Source organism: Triticum dicoccoides, chromosome 4A (genome assembly GCF_002162155.2).
Source record: "Triticum dicoccoides isolate Atlit2015 ecotype Zavitan chromosome 4A, WEW_v2.0, whole genome shotgun sequence".
Lineage (NCBI taxonomy): Eukaryota > Viridiplantae > Streptophyta > Magnoliopsida > Poales > Poaceae > Triticum > Triticum dicoccoides.
This window is the reverse complement of record NC_041386.1, coordinates 439734655-439757260: the sequence shown is the minus strand read 5'-3', so window position 1 is coordinate 439757260 and position 22606 is coordinate 439734655.

Below are 22606 nucleotides of genomic sequence, written 5' to 3'. Positions count from 1 at the left end.
ATTTGTGTCCTTCAGTGCATGCTTAGGTCCCATGGAAGAAATGGGAATGAATTTTTCAGGGTTCGTTTGGCCTTTTTTATACATTAACTGGGTTTTCTAGGCATTTTATGTGCATAATTCAAATTTCAACTACAAGCACATGCTCCAATGCACCAAAGTTGGTTGAAAAATCACATGTGTGTCCTTGGGTGAATTTCTAGGTCACATGCAAGAGATGGGAATGAAATTCAAACACCATGGCACTGTTGATTGTCGGCAAAACTTTGAGATGCCTGATTTTTAAATTCTAGTAAATCCAAAACTCGTTTGAAATTCATGAAGCTTGGCATGCTATCATCGAGCGGTATCAACATGTCGTGGTGAAAATTTTGTCCCATTTGGGGCAGATGAGGGTATAAGCTTCTCACAAGCCAGAGCTTCTCACAACAAGCATGATGGTTTTGATAGGGAACGTACCACCTTTGGTGATGGGACGATATCTGTTGCCTCTTATTGCTTTCAAAAAATTTCTAGTCTCAACATAGAACAACAGGAGTGTTGTCTTCAATCTTGGAATTTTTCAGGGTTCGTTTGGCCTTTTTTATACATTAACTGGGTTTTCTAGGCATTTTATGTGCATAATTCAAATTTGAACTGCAAGCACATGCTCCAATGCACCAAAGTTGGTTGAAAAATCACATGTGTGTCCTTGGGTGAATTTCTAGGTCCCGCGCAAGAGATGGGAATGAAATTATAACACCATGGCACTGTTGATTGCCGGCAAAACATTGAGATGCCTAGTTTTAAATTCTAGTAAATCCAAAACTCATCTGAAATCATGAAACTTGGCATGCTATCATGGAGCGGCATGAACATGTCGTGGTGAAAATTTTGTCCCATTTGGGGAAGGTTCGGGTATAAGCTTCTCACAAACCAGAGCTTCTCACAACAAGCATGATGGTTTTGATAGGGAACGTACCACCTTTGTGTTCAATCTTGGAATTTTTCGGGGTTCGTTTGGCCTTTTTTATACATTAACTGGGTTTTCTAGGCATTTTATGTGCATAATTCAAATTTGAACTACAAGCACATGCTCCAATGCACCAAAGTTAGTTGAAAAATCACATGTGTGTCCTTGGGTGAATTTCTAGGTCCCATGCAAGAGATGGGAATGAAATTCAAACACCAGGGCACTGTTGATTACCGGAAAAACGTTGAGATGCCTTGTTTTTAAATTATAGTAAATCCAAAACTCATATGAAATTCATGAAACTTTGCATGCTATCATGGAGCGGCATCAACATGCTGTGGGGAAAATTTTGTCCCATTTGGGGCAGGTTCGGGTATAAGCTTATCACAAACTAGAGCTTCTCACAACAAGCATGATGGTTTCGATAGGGAACGTACCACCTTTGGGGACGGGACGATATCCGTTTCCTCTTACTGCTTTCAAAATTTTTCTAGTGTCAACATAGAACAACAAGAGTGTTGTGTTCAATCTTGGAATTTTTCAGGGTTCGTTTGGCCTTTTTTATGCATTAACTAGGTTTTCTAGGCATTTTATGTGCATAATTCAAATTTGAAATACAAGCACATGCTCCAAAGCACTAAGGTTGGTTGAAAAATCACATGTGTGTCCTTGGGTGAATTTCTAAGTCCCATGCAAGAGATGGGAATGAAATTCAAACACCAGGGCATTGTTGATTGCCGTCAAAACATTGAGATGCCTGGTTTATAAATTCTAGTAAATCCAAAACTCGTATGAAATTCATGAAACTTTGCATGCTATCATGGAGCGGCATCAACATGTCATGTTAAAATTTTTGTCCCATTTGGGGCAGGTTCGGTTATATGCTTCTCACAAACCAGAGCTTCTCACAACAAGCATCATGGCTTCTGTAGGAAACATCCCACCTCTGGGGACGAAACGATATCCATTGCCTCTTATTGCTTTCAAAAAAATTCTTGTGTCAACATAGAACAACAGGAGTGTTGTGTCAACTTTTGGGATTTTTCGGGGTTCGTTTGGACATTTTTATTCATTAACTGAGTTTTCAATGCATTTATGTGCATAATTTAAATTTGAACTACATGCACATGCTCCAATGCACTAAGGTTGGTTGAAAAATCTAATCTGTGTCCTTGGGTGAATTTCTAGGTCCCATGCAAGAGATGGGAATGAAATTCAAACACCTGGGCACTGTTGATTGCTGGAAAAATGTTGAGATGCATGTTTTTTAAATTCTAGTAAATCCAAAACTTGTCCATAATTCATGAAACTTGGCTTGCTATGATGGAGCGGCATCAACATGCTGTGTTAAAAAATTTGTCCCATTTGGGGCAGGTTCGGGTATATGCTTCTCACAAACCAGCGCTTCTCACAACAAGCATGATGGTTTCGGTGGGGAACGTCCCACCTTTGGGGACGAAACGATATCCATTGCCTCTTATTGCTTTCAGAACAATTCTCGTGTCAACATAGAACAATAGGAGTGTTGTACCAATTTTTGGGATTTTTCGGGTTTCGTTTGGACATTTTTATGCATTAACTGAGTTTTCAATGCATTTATGTGCATAATTCAACTATGAACTACATGCACATGCTCCAGTGCATATAAATTGGTTGAAAAATTAAACCTGTGTCCTTGGGTGCATGCTTAGGTCCCATGCAAGAAATGAGAATGAATTTCAAACACCAAGGCACTGTTGATTGCCGACAAAACATTGAGATGCCCCATTTTTAGATTCTAGTAAATCCAAAACTCGTCTGAAATTCATGAAACTTGGCATGCTTTCATGGAGCGGCATCAACATGCCGTGGTAAAATTTTTGTCCCGTTTGGGACAGGTTTGGGTATATGCTTCTCACAAACCAGATCTTCTCACAACAAGCATCATGGTTTCGGTAGGGAACATCCCACCTTTGGGGACGAAACGATATCAACTGCCTCTTATTGCTTCCAAATTTTTTCTCGTGTCAACATAAAACAAAAGGAGTGTTGTGTCAATTTTTGTCATTTTGGGGGTTCTTTTGGACATTTTTATGCATTAACTGAGTTTTCAACGCATTTATGTGCATAATTCAAATTTGAACTACATGCACATGCTCCAGTGCATATGAATTGGTTGAAAAATCAAATATGTGTCCTTGGGTGCATGCTTAGGTCCATGCAAGAAATGGGAATGAATTTCAAACACCAGGGCATCGTTGATTGCCGACAAAACATAGAGATGCCTAGTTTTTAAATTCTAGTATCCAAAACTCGTCTGAAATTCATGAAACTTGGCATGCTATCATGGAATGGCACCCGACATGATGTGGTATTTTTCGTGTCCATTTTGAGAGAAGGCGCACTCGAATAATGACAGCCAACAAAGGCATTTTGAAAAAAATAGCTACCACTTTAATATCAAACGTTTGTATAATTCAAACCATGTGCGTTCTGTTAACCATTCACGTGACGCCACATGTCTTGGTTTTAATGGCCGTAGGAGGTGTCGTGCGAATAGCTGCTTAAGCTTGACTGAACGGGAGGCATGCGAGCACAGTCCGGTGCACAGGCTGACCGAGAGGCGTGCAAGCTGCCCTCCAATGTGTAGGCTCACCGGGAAGCATGTAGCTGTACGCTACGCAGACTCACTGGGAAGCGAGCCCTTTGACTTCCATGGCCGCCCACCTTCCTCTCCATTAATGGCGCCCGAGCCGCTATTTAATACGAGCGGCCTAACTGTTCGCCTCACATTCCCCTCCCCCACCCCGCAAACCTCCACCGCCATGGCGCATAATGATCATTTGCCACTAGTCTTCAAGTTTGGTGAAGTCGACTCCGAGCCGGAGGAGATAGAAAATAAGGTGGAATGGGGCCTCATGGACATGGACCAGAACGAGCTGGCCGCAGCGGTTGCTGCCCCCGCTCCCGTCCAACTCCCAACCCCACGCCCGCGCGAGCGACCATCCCCGTAGCATTGACGGGCTGGTCGCCGAGCACTATCGCAGAGCTGGAAGCAGCGGGCGTCAGCGAGGTCTCCGTAGACTGATACGTCTCCAACGTATCTATAATTTTTGATTGTTCCATGCAATTATATTATCAACCTAGGATGTTTTATATGCATTTATATGGTATTTCATATCATTTTTGGGACTAACCTATTAACCTAGAGCCCAATGCCAGTTTCTGTTTTTTCGTTGTTTTTGAGTATCGCAGAAAAGGAAAACCAAACGGAGTCCAATTGACCTGAAATTTCACGGAGATCATTTTTGGACCAGAAAATCCCACGGAGTACCGGAGATGGGACAGAAGAGTCCCGAGGCCACCACGAGGGTGGGGGCGCGCCCCCTACCTCGTGGCCGCCTCGGGGACCCCCCTAACTTGTTCCCGACTCCAACACCTCTTATATAACCCCAAACTTCCAGAAAGAAACCTAGATCGGGAGCTCCGCCGCCGCAAGCCTCTGTAGCCACCGAAAACCAATCTAGACCCATTCCGGCACCCTGCCAGAGGGGGGAAACCCCTGTCTGGTGGCCATCTCCATCATCCCGACACTCTCCATGACGAGGAGGGAGTAGTTCACCCTCGGGGCTGAGGGTATGTACCAGTAGCTATGTGTTTGATCTCTCTCGTGTTCTTAATTCGGCACAATCTTGATGTATCGCGAGCTTTGCTATTATAGTTGGATCTTATGATGTTTCTCCCCCTCTACTCTCTTGTAATGGATTGAGTTTTCCCTTTGAAGTTATCTTATAGGATTGAGTCTTTAAGGATTTGAGAACACTTGATGTATGTCTTGCATGTGCTTATCTGTGGTGACAGTGGGATATCACGTGATCCACTTGATGTATGTTTTGGTTATCAACTTGCGAGTTTTGTGACCTCGTGAACTTATGCATAGGGGTTGGCACACGTTTTCGTCTTGACTCTCTAGTAGAAACTTTAGGGCACTCTTTGAAGTTCTTTGTGTTGGTTGAATAGATTAATCTGAGATTGTGTGATGCATATCGTATAATCATACCCATGGATACTTGAGGTGACATTGGAGTATCTCGGTGACATTAGGGTTTTGGTTGATTTGTGTCTAAAGTTGTTATTCTAGTACGAACTCTAGGACAGATTGGATGGAAAGAATAGCTTCGCATTATTTTCCTACGGACTCTTGAATAGATCGATCATAAAGGATAACTTTGAGGTGGTTTCGTACCCTACAATAATCTCTTCGTTTGTTCTCCGCTATTAGTGACTTTGGAGTGACTCTTTGTTGCATGTTGAGGGATAGTTATATGATCCAATTATGTTATTATTGTTAAGAGAACTTGCACTAGTGAAAGTATGAACCCTAGGCCTTGTTTCAACGCATTGCAATACCGTTTTCGCTCACTTGTATCATTAGTTATCTTGCTTTTTTTATATTTTCAGATTACAAAAACCTATATCTACCATCCATATTGCACTTGTATCACCATCTCTTCACTGAACTAGTGCACCTATACAATTTACCATTGTATTGGGTGTGTTGGGGACACACGAGACTCTTTGTTATTTGGTTGCAGGGTTGTTTGAGAGAGACCATCTTCATCCTACACCTCCCACAGATTGATAAACCTTAGGTCATCCACTTGAGGGAAATTTGCTACTGTCCTACAAACCTGCACTTGGAGGCCCAACAACGTCTACAAGAAGAAGGTTGTGTAGTAGACATCAAGCTCTTTTCTGGCGCCGTTGCCGGGGAGGCGAGTGCTTGAAGGTATATCTTTAGATCTTGCAATCAAATCTTTTAGTTTCTTGTTTTATCACTAGTTTAGTCTATAAAATAAAACTACAAAAAATGGAATTGAGGGTACCTCATATGCTTCATCTTTTTAATGTCTTTCGTGAAAATAAGGATTCCGATAATTGTGCCAAAGTGTTAGAAGAAGAATGTATTAAAATGTTTGGCACTAAATCTTTGGATGATGAGCATGATTGCAATGTTTTTAGTATGAATTCTTTGAATATTCATGATGCTAATGATATGAAAAGCCACAAGCTTGGGGATGCTATGTTTGATGAAGATGATATTTTTTGTCCCCCAAGTTTTGATGAGCAAATTTATTTTGATGATAGCATGCCTCCTATTTATGCTGATTATATTGATGAAAGTGGGTTTGAAAGTGTGTCAACTTTAGGAAGTGATGATCCCACTATTTCCGAGGATGTTGAATCTTATTGTGATAATTATAAAAGTGGATTTGGAGAGGTCATGACTTTATTTACTAATGATTCCACTATTTCGGAAGAGGTTCCAATTGATTATGAGAACAAAGTTGCTATCTATGATGAATATTGTGATGACATGTATGCTATAAAGAATAATGATAACCATGAAACTTGTCATCTTGATTTTAATTTTCAATTGAATTATGCCTCACATGATAGTTATTTTGTTGAGTTTGCTCCCACTATTATCCATGACAATAAATTTGCTTATGTGGAGAGTAATAAAATTTCTATGCTTATGCATCATGAAAATAATGCTTTATGTGATATCTATATTGTTGAATTCATTCATGATGCTACTGAAAATTATTATGAGAGAGGAACATATGCTTCTATGTATCTCAATAATATCAAGTTTCCTCTACATGTTGAAAATCTTGAAGTTATGCTTGTTTTGCTTTCCTATGCAAGTTGATTCTTGTTCCCACAAGTTGTTTGCTCACAAAATCCCTATGCATAGGAAGTGGGTTATACTTAAATGTGCTTTTCATATGCTTCATGATGCTCCCTTTATGTTTCAATTCTTATCCCTTATGTGAGCATCATTGAAATCATCATGCCTAGCTAGGGGCGTTAAATGATAACGCTTGTTGGGAGGCAACCCAAGTTTATTTTTTTATTTGCTTTTTGCTCCTATTTAGTAATAAATAATTTATCTTGCCTCTGTTTAGATGTGGTTTTATGTTTTAATTAGTGTTTGTGCCAAGTAGAACCTTTGGGAAGACTTGGGTGAAGTCTTTGCGATCTTGCTGTAAAAAACAGAACCTTTAGCACTCACGATATTAGCTAGATTTTTTTTACTGGAGAGTGCTATTAAGTTGATTCTTTTTGAATATGATTAATAGACAAATTCCTCTCGTCCACCAATTTATTTCAGAAATTTTTGAGTTCCAGAAGTATACGTTTGATACAGATTACTATAGACTGTTCTGTTTTTGATAGATTCTGTTTTCTATGTGTTGTTTGCTTATTTTGATGAACCAATGAGTATTATCGGAGGGTATGAACCATATAGAAGTTGGAATACAGTAGATATTACACCAATATGAATTTAGAATGAGTTCACAACAGTACCTAAGTGGTGATTTATTTTCTTATACTAACGGAGCTTACAAGTTTTCTGTTAAGTTTTGTGTTGTGAAGTTTTCAAGTTTTGGGTAAAGATTCGATGGCTATGGAATAAGGAGTGGCAAGAGCCTAAGATTGGGGATGACCAAGGAAACCCAAGGTAATATTCAAGGACAACCAAGAGCCTAAGCTTGGGGATGCCCCGGATGGCATCCCCTCTTTTGTCTTCATTCATCGATAACTTTACTTGGAGCTACATTTTTATTCACCACATGAGATGTGTTTTGCTTGGAGCGTCATTTTATTTTCTTTTTTTTGCTTGCTGTTTGTATAAAATACCAAGATCTGAAATTCTTAAATGTTAGAGTCTTTTAGAACATCATGGTAATTTGTTTGGGTTATAAAATTAGTCCTAATATGATAGGCATCCAAGATGGGTATAATAAAAACTTTCATATAAGTGCATTGAATACTATGAGAAGATTGATACTTGATAATTGTTTTGAGATATGAAGATGGTAATATTAGAGTCATGCTAGTTGAGTAATTTTGAATTTGAGAAATACTTGTGTTGAGATTTGCAAGTCCCGTAGCATGCACGTATGGTAACCGTTGTGTGACAAATTTGAAGCATGAGGTGTTTCTTTGATTGCCTTCCTTATGAGTGGCGGTCGGGGACGAGCGATGGTATTTTCCTGCCAATCTATCCCCCTAGGAGCATGCGCGTAGTGCTTGGTTTTTGATGACTTGTTGATTTTTGCAATAAATATGTGAGTTCTTTATGACTAATGTTGAGTCCATGGATTATACGCACTCTCACCCTTCCATCATTGCTAGCCTCTTCGGTACCATGCATTGCCCTTTCTCACCTCAAGAGTTGGATGCAAACTTCGCTGGTGCATCCAAATCCCGTGATATGATACGCTCTGTCACACATAAACCTCCTTATATCTTCCTCAAAACAGCCACCATACCTACCTATTATGGCATTTCCATAGCCATTCCAAGATATATTGCCATGCAACTTTCCACCATTCCGTTCATCATGACACACATCATCATTGTCATATTGCCTTGCATGATCATGTAGTTGACATCGTATTTGTGGCAAGGCCACGATGCATAATTAATCATACATGTCACTCTTGATTCATTGCCCATCCCGATACACCGCCGGAGGCATGCATATGGAGTCATATTTTATTCCAGTATCGAGTTGTAATCTTCGAGTTGTAAATAAATAGAAGTGTGATGATCATCATTAATAGAGCATTGTCCCTAAAAAGAGAAGAAAAAAGAAAGACCAAAAAAAGGAAAGGCCAAATAAAAAAAGAAAAATATAAAATAAGAAGGGACAATGCTACTATCCTTTTTCCACACTTGTGCTTCAAAGTAGCACCATGTTCTTCATGATAGAGAGTCTCTTGTTTTGTCACTTTCATATACTAGTGGGAATTTTTCAATATAGAAGTTGGCTTGTATATTCCAACAATGGGCTTCCTCAAATGCCCTAGGTCTTCGTGAGCAAGCAAGTTGGATGCACACCCACTTAGTTTCTTTTGTTGAGCTTTCTTACATTTATAGCTCTAGTGCATCTGTTGCATGATAATCCCTACTCCTCGCATTGACATAAATTGCTGGGCATCTCCATAGCCCGTTGATTAGCTACGTCAATGTGAGACTTTCTTCGTTTTTGCCTTCTCCACACAACCCCCTTCTCACGCTCATGTATTGTGTGAAAGTTGAAAAAAGTTTGAGATTACTAAAGTATGAAACAATTGCTTGGCTTGTCATTGGGGTTGTGCATGATGAGAGCATTTTTGTGTGACGAAAATGAAGCATAGCCAAACTATATGATTTTGTAGGGATAAGCTTTCTTTGGCCATGTTATTTTGAGAAGACACAATTGCCTAGTTAGTATGCTTGAAGTATTATTATTTTTATGTCAATATTAAACTTTTGTCTTGAATCTTATGGATCTGAATATTCTTGCCACAATAAGAGAATTACATGGATAAATATGTTAGGTAGCATTCCACATCAAAAAATTTGTTTTTATCATTTACCTACTCGAGGACGAGCAGGAATTAAGCTTGGGGATGCTTGATACGTCTCCAACGTATCTATAATTTTTGATTGTTCCATGCCATTATATTATCTGTTTTGGATGTTTAATGGGCTTTATTATACACTTTTATATTATTGATAATTATGCTAGGTAGCACTCCACATCAAAAATTCTGTTTTTATCATTTACCTACTCGAGGACGAGCAGGAATTAAGCTTGGGGATGCTTGATACGTCTCCCATGTATCTATAACTTTTTATTGTTCCATGCCATTATATTATCAACCTAGGATGTTTTATATGCATTTATATGGTATTTTATATGATTTTTGGGAATAACCTATTAACCTAGAGCCCAGTGCCAGTTTCTGTTTTTTTGTTGTTTTTTGAGTATCGCAGAAAAGGAAAACCAAACGGAGTCCAATTGACCTGAAATTTCACGAAGATCATTTTGGACCAGAAGAAGCCCACGGAGTACCGGAGATGGGCCAGAAGAGTCCCGAGGCCACCACGAGGGTGGGGGCGCGACCTACCCCCTGGGCGCGCCCCCTACCTTGTGGCCGCCTCGGAGACCCCCTGACTTGTTCCCGAATACAACACCTCTTATATGACCCCAAACTTCCAGAAAGAAACCTAGATCGAGAGTTCCACCGCTGCAAGCCTCTGTAGCCACCAAAAACCAATCTAGACCCATTCCGGCACCCTGCCAGAGGGGGGAAACCCCTGTCCGGTGGCCATCTTCATCATCCCAGCGCTCTCCATGACGAGGAGGGAGTAGTTCACCCTCGGGGCTGAGGGTATGTACCAGTAGCTATGTGTTTGATCTCTCTCTCTCTCTCTCTCTCTCTCTCTCTCTCTCTCTCGTGTTCTTGATTCGGCACGATCTTGATGTATCGCGAGATTTTCTATTATAGTTGCATCCTATGATGTTTCTCCCCTCTACTCTCTTGTAATGGATTGAGTTTTCCCTTTGAAGTTATCTTATCGGATTGAGTCTTTAAGGATTTGAGAACACTTGATGTATGTCTTGCATGTGCTTATCTGTGGTGACAATGGGATATCACGTGATCCACTTGATGTATGTTTTCGTGATCAACTTGCGATTTCCGTGACCTCGTGAACTTATGCATAGGGGTTGGCACACATTTTCGTCTTAACTCTCAGGTAGAAACTTTGGGGCACTCTTTGAAGTTCTTTGTGTTGGTTGAATAGATGAATATAAGATTGTGTGATGCATATCATATAATCATACCCATGGATACTTGAGGTGACATTGGAGTATCTAGGTGACATTAGGGTTTTGGTTGATTTGTGTCTTAAGGTGTTATTCTAGTATGAACTCTAGGATAGACTGAATGGAAAGAATAGCTTCACATTTTTTTACTACGGACTCTTGAATAGATCGATAAGAAAGGATAACTTTGAGGTGGTTTCGTACCCTACAATAATCTCTTCGTTTGCTCTCTGCTATTAGTTACTTTGGAGTGACTCTTTGTTGCATGTTGAGGGATAGTTATATGATCCAATTATGTCATTATTGTTGAGAGAACTTGCACTAGTGAAAGTATGAACCCTAGGCCTTGTTTCAACGCATTGCAATACCGTTTTCGCTCACTTGTATCATTAGTTATCTTGCTGTTTTTATATTTTCAGATTACAAAAACCTATATCTACCATCCATATTGCACTTGTATCACCATCTCTTCGCCGAACTAGTGCACCTATACAATTTACCATTGTATTGGGTGTGTTGGGGACACAAGAGACTCTTTGCTATTTTGTTGTAGGGTTGTTTGAGAGAGACCATCTTCATCCTACGCCTCCCACGGATTGACAAACCTTAGGTCATCCACTTGAGGGAAATTTGCTACTATCCTACAAACCTCTGCACTTGGAGGCCCAACAACGTCTACTAGAAGAAGGTTGTGTAGTAGACATCACAGACCCGCGGGAGCTTGTGTACATGCCAGCGCCAGCGCCCTTGCCTGTGCCCGTGCGCGCCCCTCCACCCACCGTGGCACCGGCCCCCATGCATTTGGCTGCACCCGTCATGCCCGTGCGCGCCCCTCCACCCACCGCGGTGCCGGTCCCCGTGCGTTTGGCTGCAGTCGCCGCGCCCGTGCACCCCCCCAGCGGCCTGGGACACTGCCGTTGACCGCTGCCTCTCAGCAGCACCAGTTGCCGTCCTCCCGCGCCCCGCCCGTCGATCGCGCGACAACATGATGTTTGATTTACAAGTGAAGAACATTTTGTTTTGCCTTGAAGACTTCAACAACAGCGTCCCGGAGGAGGACAACAACAACGATGGTGTGGCACGCCGCCTCCGCCGCTGCCGGAAATAGTTTTTTTGGCATTTAATATTGTATCTCGAATTCTCGATCATATGAATATAAATTCGCAGTGTGACTGAATGAAAGATATGGTTTGAATGAACTTGCGTTTTTCTCTCTTAATGTACAGACTTATCAAATGATTTTATTTTAAAAAAACGTCAATGGTTTTTAAATATAAAACACTCAGTGCAAACATTTTAGTTAGAACACTGGTATGCAAACCGACAGCTTCCCCAGGAAGCCAAGGGAAAATGTGCCGAGCAGGATTTCTGCATCCCTTCAACGCAAACGGTTGTTTTGCATGACCTGTGTGTAACCGCGTACAAACAATTGGGTAAGATTTGCGTATTTGTCATTTTGTGTACATTTCCATTTCTCAAACTGGAAAGATTGACATTTGTTTATCTTGTAACATTGCCATTTGTCAACCTTGTAACACTGCGATTTGTCAAAATATGCAGCTACAAATCACTAGCACTATCTAAATTTTGCAACTAAAATCACTAGCACTATTCATATGGACACCACTAGCAGGCGTGAGTTCATGGACGCATATGCAAATGTACCACTGATTACATACAATAAGTCATCAACCCACAACGAAAATGAGGATACACGTTGGATTATAGATCATTTCCAACAAAACATTCTAGTAAAGTTTTTCTCACACAACAAATAACAAAGCGATGAAATGAACTTCAGCTCAACCACTCGTCGGCGTTGGAAATGCTTGCTTTGAACCAGAAGTGATTCTCTAGGAAGGGCCAGCTACTGTCAATCTCGAGACCAACGCAAGACTGATCATCCAGGCTGAAGCAGCCTATTTCAATACCCATATTGGGACGGTAGGGAAGCATATTAATGTCCGAGGTATAGATACATTTGCTTCTCATAAATGGTAGTACGTTGTGTCAACAGCAGCTGGATCGCCTTCCACCATCATTGGATAGTTTTGTCCAAGGAAGAGCGAGTTTCCTCCAAGACTTTCAATACTGAACCAGGGAGAAGGTGTTGGCTCTAGTACACTAATATCCATCCCGAATACCCTACAGCGGATGTTGGAATAGGTCCGGAGAGTGCGACCATACGAGACAACACCTGCTTCCTTAGTAACATCAATAGTGCCTCGTATACAGACAAGAAGAGGTGATCCATCGGAATAAGTTGCCAGGCGCCACTGAGTATATGGGTCCTGCTCATCCTCATGCTCGTGAATAAAATTTTCAACTATAGGTGGTGAAATGTTCACAGGACCTTGGAAACACAAGAAGGTTAATTAGTAAAGGGAAACTAGCTAACCCGCATGCATGTGGATGAAACAATTATAATTACGGTGGAAGACAAACGTACCGAAATCATGAGGATTTCATGCAAAAACAATGCCACGAGTGGTGGCAGCAAACACAAGACCCTCATATTGAATTGCATCACAGTACTCATCCGTGTATAGAAACTGATTTTTGAGCAATATGCATCGAGTCGAACCGTGAAGGATGGCAACAAGCTTGTCGAAGATAGCGACAACATAAGCATTCCTATAACCCCAAGAGCGGTTGGGAACTCGACAAATTGCTATCTTCCATAGGCGATAGTCAGCATGATCGTATTTGAACTCACGTAGAATACCGGTGTACTCAACCTCTGGGCAGTTGTCTGAGATTTTTCGAAGTGGAACCCGGTGACGCGTGTACACATTCACAAGTTCCCACTCATAGTTGTACCCAATATAAACAACACAATCTCCATTTGCGCCTGGCCAAGCCTTTCCCTCAAGCGATGGCATATTAACATCATATGTATCATTATCAAGCGGCATCAACTTACACAAGGCAAGGCTTCCCTCGTCCCCGCGCCAGTCAACAGGGTCATAGCGAAGAAGATAGGGGAGATCAAACCGCTCTTGAAGCCTTGGGTTCCTTGTAATGATGTTATTAGTAGAGTCGAGAATGGTCTTGAACGAACCTACCGTGCTAGCCGAGGTGATGACGTCGCACCAATCAATGAGTTCCTCCACTGTATCATCATTTAGATCGGGGCAAGAATAACGGGGTTGTTTCTGGCTTGTTCCCTCCATGGAGAAGACGATCAAACAACGGCAGAAGGAAGGGTGAAGGCAAATGGAGGAGGGAGGAAGAGCTAGCGTGCGAAAATAGTTCCAAATCGAGAGGGAAAGGCGAAGAGTCGGTGGACGGTTGCCACAAAGGTCACACAGTGATGACAACAGCCGAGTGAACCGCATGCAATCCCATCGCACAACACACATGTCTTGTTAAGTTGAACCATTTATGTTCTCTTGTGTCAACCCAAACAGTTCATCCGAGTGAACCGCATGCCGTATATCGCACACACCTTGATCTGGCTGGCCATTTCTTTTGTGTTGCCTAATCACAAACAATTCATCCGAGTGAACTGTATGCTATATATCGCACACACCTTCATCTGGTTTCCCGTTTATTTTGTGTTGCCTAATCACAAACAGTTCATCTGAGTGAACCATATGTGGTGTATCGCACATGCCTTCATCTGGCTTCCCGTTTCTTTTGTTCCTCCTCATCGCCAACAGTTAATTGAACTGAACTGTATGCCCTTCATCGCACACGCAACTAAAATCTGAATCGTGTTTGATGCATCCTCCATCGCAAACGTTTTCACCTTTTTTGATGGTTTTCATACACCACCGTTTGCGATTATTGCATCGCACACAGTTTCTCGGAGGGTCTCTGATCATAGTGTCGCGTTAGCAGCATCCTATAGTAGTGCACAATCATCATTGATGTACACACCTTTTGAGAGGGACACGCGTGGATCATGAATTTATTAGAATACTCTATGTGCTTCACTTATATCTTTTGAGCTAGGCAATTTTGCTCTAGTACTTTACTTATACCTTTTTAGAGCATGGCGGTGGCTTTATTTTACAGAAATTGTTGAACTCTCTTGCTTCACTTGTATTATTTTAAGAGTCTCTCTAAACAACATGGTAATTTTCCTTGGTTATGAATTTAGTCCTAATATGATGGGAATCCAAGAGGGATATAATAAAAACTTCCATATAAAGTGCATTGAATACTATGAGAAGTTTGATTCCTTATGATTGTTTTCAGATATAAAGATGGTAATATTAGAGTCATGCTAGTGAGTAATTGTGTATTGGTAGAAATACTTGTGTTAAAGTTTGTGATTCCCGTAGCATGCACATATGGTGAACCGTTATGTGATGAAGTCGGAGCATGATTTATTTATTGATTGTCTTCCTTATGAGTGGCGGTCGGGGACGGGCGATGGTCTTTTCCTACCAATCTACCCCCCTAGGAGCATGTGTGTAGTACTTTGTTTCGATAACTAATAAACTTTTCCAATAAGTATATGAGTTCTTTATGACTAATGTTGATTCCATGGATTATACACACTCTCACCCTTCCACCATTGCTAGCCTCTCTAGTAAAGCGTAACTTTTGCCGATGCATTACGCCAACCATTTACCTTCCTCAAAACAACCACCATACCTACCTATTATGGCATTTCTATAGCCATTCCGAGATATAATGCCATGCAACTTCCACCGTTCCGTCTTTATGACACGTTTCATCATTGTCATATTGCTTTGCATGATCATGTAGTTGACATCGTATTTGTGGCAAAGACACCATTCATATTTGTTATACATGTCACTCTTGAGTCATTGCACATCTCGATATACCGCCGGAGGCATTCACTACAAAAAAATACACTTCCGTGATGATACGTGTTTGTCATAGTAGGTCACTTTTTTTGTCATGCATGTACATCCATGACAAATTTATGACAGAATCAAGATAGTCATACCTGTGCTGTCGTAGAAGTGTTCCATGACATTACCAAAATTATCATCATGAAAGTGTCCACTTCCATGACGATAAATCGCGCGTCACAGAAGTGCTTTCGTCAAGGGTGACCGACACGTGGCATCCATCGTAACGGAACGCCGTTAAGCTATCGGCTCGCGTTTTGGATCCGATAACCCGTTAACAGCACCGACCAATGGGGATTTTCCACGTGTAAAATCATCATTGGCTAGAGGAAACACATGTCGGCTCATCATTGGGACATATGTCATCCACTCATTGGACAGGAGGCGCCTATGATAGGTCGACACATGGCACGACCCAACAGTGGCCCATTCTGGTGAAAAAGGCTGGCCCAGTAAAAATTAGCAGGCCGGCACATATAAGGCCTAATTGTGTCAGGTCCATTTAAGCCCACGGCCCATACGAGATGTGCCAATTCGGCCCGTTAAAGATTTGACACCATTGCAGTCCATCGTCAGTTCGATCCCGTTAACAGCCCGCTATATATTTGGGCTCAATATCGGCCTGATGAGATTTCGGCCTGTTAACGACCCATTTAATGGATGGGCCAATTTTCAGGATGTACATCTTTCGGCCTTTTAGCGACCCATTTAAATGTTGGGCTAATTTCCGGCCCGGTGTGTCTTTCAGCCTGTTGACGGCGCATAAATCTGATGGGCCATTTGTAGTCAGACCTGAGTTTCGACCTTTTAGCGGCACATTTAAGTGTTGGGCCAATTTCTGGCCCGGTGTCACTTTCAGCCTGTTGACAGTCCATAAATCAGCTGGGCCCATTGTAGTCGGACCTGAGTTTTGGCCTTTTAGCGACCCATTTTAGTGTTGGGCCAATTCCCGGCCCTGTGTGCCTTTCGACCTGTTAACGGACCATAAATGAGTTGGGCCATTTGTAGTCGGACCTTAGTTTTGGCCTCTTAACAGCCCATGCCCTTCATGGTCCAATACCAGCCCGGTTTCTCTTTCGGCCTGCTAAAGACCCACAATACAGTTGGGCCGTTTATGATATGACCTGACTTTCGGCCTCTTGGCGGACCATGCTCTTCATGGTCCAATACAAGCCCACTGTCTCTTTCGGCCTGCTAAAGGCCTACAGTATAGTTGGGCCATATGTAGCCCAAACTTAGTAACGTCCTGTTAACGGCCCGTGAAATAAATTGGGGCCACCTGTTACCCGCTTCGATGTGGGCTTGTTAACGACCCGGGAGGTAAGATGGCCCACCATTAACTTCCGGCCTAGTAACGGCCCATTAACCTAATGTGCCCACTAAAGTTCGTTCATGTCTTTAGGCCAAATTAGATAATTTGAGCCCATTACGACGAGCAAAGGTACGACATACAGGGAATAATGTTGCACATCCAGAATATATTACAGGAAATTACATCCACTGGGCAATCAAAGATTGATGCTAGTGCAAATAAATGAGCAGAACCTAACCATCTACAACGTCACAATCTGCAACCTCAGCACAGATGACGCCCATAAGCATGTGGGCAAGTTCTTGCTGCTTTGCCACACTATCTCTGAAAACATTGATCAGTTGTTGTGTCACACAACTCTGCACCTCTGATTCATCCACCATTTCCATCATTGCTTCAGCCATTAATTGGTTCACAAACATACATTTATTCCGTCGCATTCGAGATAGAGGATACTGAACAGATTCAGATGGCGATTTTGGCAGGCTTGTATCATTGATAGTGGAGAGTGTCTTGACCACTGCATCATAACATAAATTAGGACGGGAACCAAACAGATTAATCATGAGTTATTGCCATATTACCTGGCCTAGATTTACTGGAAAGAAACAATGGGGTTGCCTTGCTATTTTCAGAGTTTGTCTTCTTATCTTCAGCAGCCTACACAAAATTAACACACTAGCATTGCTATCATTGGCCAAGTCAGATAATAGGAAAGCAACATTGACACAACGAACGTTTGGGCAACTAGCCTACACCAAATTAACACAATATGGCAGAGCTATCATCAGCCAGGTAAGGTAATACGAAAGCAACATTGACACAATGAATGAATGGGCAACCAGAGAAGCACTACAATTCAGTAATGTGCGTGATATGAGATAGCACATTCATGCTGCTCAGTACGCAAAACTACCAGGCAGTTTTCCTTACAAAAATCAACATTGGCGCCTTTAACATTTTGCTACAACTAATTCTAGATTAGATAAAGGTTAGATTCAGGCCGATTAACAAAATACATGCTGATGTAAAAATATAGTGATATACAACAGGTACTTACATCAGCACTGGAGCACAGAGAATTCCCGCAAGATATTTTCCTCGAATACGATCCCAATGGAGGAAGTATTGTATCGTTTAACCTTATTTTCTAAAAGAGAGACGGGTAAGAAACATGTAGAAAATATGATCAGAATGCTATAAAATTTCATGATGCGAGGATATGCACACGCTTCTTAGAATGGAGTTGACATTCTTTTGCTGGACTGGAGCGGACTAGTTCCTTGGCCACTGGAATCTGCTCATTATCAGTGGGAGTTGGGTTTCTCTGTGCTGGAGTAGTATCTATGAAACATGGAGTTGGTTTATTATCTCCTGGCGTTTGGATCTTTTGCAAATACCTGGTTTGTAACCCTTCAGATTCTAACATAGCCATCTTCCCCTTGCATGCCTTATATAGAAGAATGGTGATTCAGTTATAAAACATGCTATAGCAGAGATGGAACAGGTACTGAAGAATAGAAAGGCATGACATATTGACATGTATTCACTCTATCTGGAAATAAATGGATGGGTCTAGGCATATTTCAGTTCTAGATACATCTAGTTTTATCCATTTCTGCAACATTTAATCCGGGCGGAGGGAGTATGATGTAAGAGCTAGGGATATGACAGGACAACACAGTAAAGAAACACTAAAAAACCCACTGCAGAACCAAAGTATTCAAACCCACTGATATGACATAGTACACTCATGCAACTCAGGATGCAAAACTACCAGGCAGTTTTCCTTGCAAAAATCAACATTGTGGCCTTTAATCATACATTTTGCTACAACTAAATTTAGATCAGATAAATGTTGGATTCACGCTGATTAACAAAATACATGCTGATGTAAAAATATAGTGATATACAATAGGTACTTACATCTACATTGGAGCACAGAGAATTCCTGCAAGAATCTTTCCTCATAAACGATACCATTGCAGAAAATCTTCTATCTGTTAAGCTTATTTTCTAAAAGAGAGATGGGTAAGAAACATGTAGAAAATATGATCAGCATGCTATAAAATTTCATGATGCAAGGATACGCACACGCTTCTTAGAATTGAGTTGACATTATTTTGCTGGACTGGAGCGGACTAGTTCTTTGGCCACTGGAATCTGCTTATTATCAGTAGGAGTTGGGTTTCTCTGTGCTGGAGCAGTATCTTTAAAAACTGGAGTTGGTTTATTATCTCCTGGCATTTGGATCTTTTACAAAGGCCTTGTTTGTAACCCTTTAGATTCTAACATAGTCGTCTTCCCCTTGCATGCCTTGTATAGAAGAATGGTGCTTTAATTATAAAACATGCGACAGCAGAGAGATGGAATAGGTACTGAAGAATAGAAAGGCATGACATATTGACATGTATTCCCTTCATCCGGAAAAAAATGGATGGGTCTAGGCATATTTCAATTCTAGATACATCCTTTTTATCCATTTCGGCAACATGTAATCCGGACAGAGGGAGTATGGTTTAAGAGCTAGGGATACGACAGGACAACACAACAAAAAAACACTAGTTGAATGTAAAACTGTATGCTAGCGGAATACATACAGAAATAACTAAGGCAACATACACGTGTATGATTGGGAAAATAAGATGGCATTGCAAAGAGCACTAGAACAACACTTCAATGTAAAAAAACATGGTATGGTAGACAGATGAAGTACATATTGATGAATAACAATGCATAAGATATTCAGAAGCATGATGTCCAAATTAAGCAGATGGCATTCCGATAGAGTAGAATGAAAGTACTTAAATTTGAAAACATGTTATCATGAATGGAATAGGTACTGAAAAACAGGAAGGCATGACATATTTACATGCATGATCAGCATGCTAAGCACATGGCATTGCAACAGAGTAGATACACTCCAGGACATTATATGCATGTTGTACCCATATCACAGGCCAAGTTAGAGCAAGGACCTTGTGGGGTGAAGAGGATTCATCATCTTTCTGCAAGTCTTCTAAAGAACTTTCTTTACATGTTCCATCATATTGGGTATCATATACATCAATTTATTGGCCTTTACATTGCTCCGTGAGGTTCTTGTGGATATATCAGTGTGTGCAATTATATCCGACATGCATGGAAGACAACTAGTAGTTAGATTTATGTAATGAGTGCCTGTAGGAGACGACATAAATATTAGGACTGGGGTTAACTAGCAGCAACAGGTCTCATAAACTAAAGGGAGAACACAGATGAAAGCTACAGAATATGTATCGTTTGTACTCGAGATTAACTAGATGGCACACAAAAGTATTAAAGAACAACATAGGAAATACTAGAAGTGGTATAATACTATAATCACCAGCCTGTGGGATAGCATTGGCTGATGGATGATAACTATGGAACAGTGTTACCTAAAGAACACGTATCTTAGTTGAACTATGGAACATCGTTAACTCCTGAACAAGACCTGTAAGAGATCAGCATGAATATACAGTGAAATGTGATGATCTATTTTCCATGCTTAGATGAATAACAAAGCCATAAATGTTGCACACAAGTAAGATGAGGGTACAACCTATCTGGCTGCCATCCATAGGAGTGAGCATCATGTGCTGACTTGTGGATGGCCCTGCAGTTGTTGTGGTTGTGCATGTCGGGCACGCGCATTCGATGCAGGGAACTGTTGAGTGGGGACTATAACTCCCTTCTGGTGTATGCTTCCCTTGTTGGAGCAGCTGCGGTGAGTCGGAAGACGGTGTGTCTGAAGATGCAGATAACACATAATGTTAAGAACGACATATATCTTTGATCTGAAGAAATACACTAAGAGATCAACAACAAGGTACGAGAGTGGTCACACGTCTGTTGACTGAAGACTAAATTGGGGTCACATGATTTTATTTTATTTTGGTACTGTCCGATCTACGCCGGATGGCTAGCCGTCTTGTGCCTCCCGGCTGACACTGTTCGGAATCTTCCCCGAAGAGCCAGCGACCAACGGCAGAGCAGCCTGCCTCCGCCGTCTATGGCCCCGGCCAAAACCCCGCTCCCCGCCCCACTACACTGCCATGGTTGTGCCGCCCCCGGGCCAATCCACAAAGACTCCCCGTCATCCAAATCCGGCGGTGCCAGTACCTTCAACCCACGCAACTCTAAAAGATAGCCATCTAAGTGCTGCTTCCGCGGCGAACTTTGCGGCCCCGCACCCTTACGTTAGACACCAGCCAACCGACAGCCTAGGAGCACCGCCACCGCCGCCTCGAGGGGTGCTGCTTCCCATTGCAAATCAATTGGCCCAGAATAAAAATTCAGACAACTGACGCCTAAATAAAGTGATTTGAGATGAGGGTGCGACGTATCTGGCGGCATGGTGAAGTAGGCAGGTCCAGCTGCCGAGTCGGTGAGGACGACGCGGTTGCGGTGGCGACCGGCGGCAGGGAAAGAGCGATGTCGCGATGGTCGACGGCTACGCCGAAGCAGCGCCAGGACTCTGGACGGATCTGAAGTTGGAGCTGCTCCGGCGCCGTGAACAACGGCGGGGGTGAATCGGCTCTGGTACGGTTCACGCGGCCGTCGTCGAGGCAGCACCAACAACACGGAGTAAGAGGCACACGACCCAGCGCATGATGGCAAATGGACAGCGTCTCCGGCATTAGGGAGGAGGGCGACTGTGAAATTGGTGCGGTGGGGGGCACCATGGAGGTGGGGCTGAGGTTTCGCGGCACGGGAGAAGGGAGCTTCCCGGGGAGAAGGTGATTTGGCGCCCACGAGGTATGAATGGGGGCGGGCAGGGGAAATTGGGAGGGGAGTGGAACCATGTCTTACGGACGCATTTGTATGAAATGTGAGGGGGAGTTACAGTTCTACCCTTGCCTATAGGCTTCTTGGCTTGGGTCTGTGTACTAAGGGTCAGGGATAGTAGAGTAACTTTGCTTCTCTGGGCGGGAGCGATTTCGGGCGAGGAGGGCGTGTTTTGAACTATAGTGGGCGCGAGTGATTTCGGGCGAGGAGACCGTGTTTTGAAATAGTGGGCGCGAGCTATTTCGGGCGAGGAGAGCGTGTTTTGCCGACCATGGTTTATGAATTATTCGGCACATGTCATTTCGGCCGAGGAGAAGGCGCGCTTGGATGAAGTTACGAACCTACCCTCTATGTACAATGGGCCAATTGATGCGTGTCCCACATAGGACGGTAATTTCACGTCTCCCATTTATTTGCTCAGGCGAATTCCACCGAGCAGAGAGGATGTTTAACGGTTCGTTCAAATTTTCAGAGAACGAGCATCCATGTCTACCTTACCAAGTCGATTCAGATCAAATTTTGAAATATTAGCTTGCCACTTCTTTTTTAGATGGAGAGATGATGCTCAGGAGTAATGTGTTTGTACATGCTCATTGCTTGCGATTTACTATATGACAAATAGTTGACCCACTCAAAAACGTGAATCAAACCCAAAATGAAATATCTTGATTCAATGAAATAGCTTGTTAAGTAGGTCAAAATAGTGAATCCAAAATTGAACACCTCAATCGAGTAGCATGTTGTACAGTATTATAGTACTCCATGAATATGTTGAAAGTCAAATTAATGAACTTGTTTGATATACGCATATATCCGTTCATGTGTGGATTGCAGACAACATGTTCTCCAACTTAAATATTTGAATGCAAGTTTATATCGAAACATGGTTTATATCAGTCTTTGATGCATAAAACACGATCTCCCCTTCTCTCTCTCTCTCTCTCGCCGACAATCTTCAATTCTGTTGCACGCATCCGACACAAAAACCTTGTTCGTCCCTCTCCCTTTCTCTCCGTCTCTCTCTCTCTCTCTCTCTCTCTCTCTCTCTCTCTCTCTCT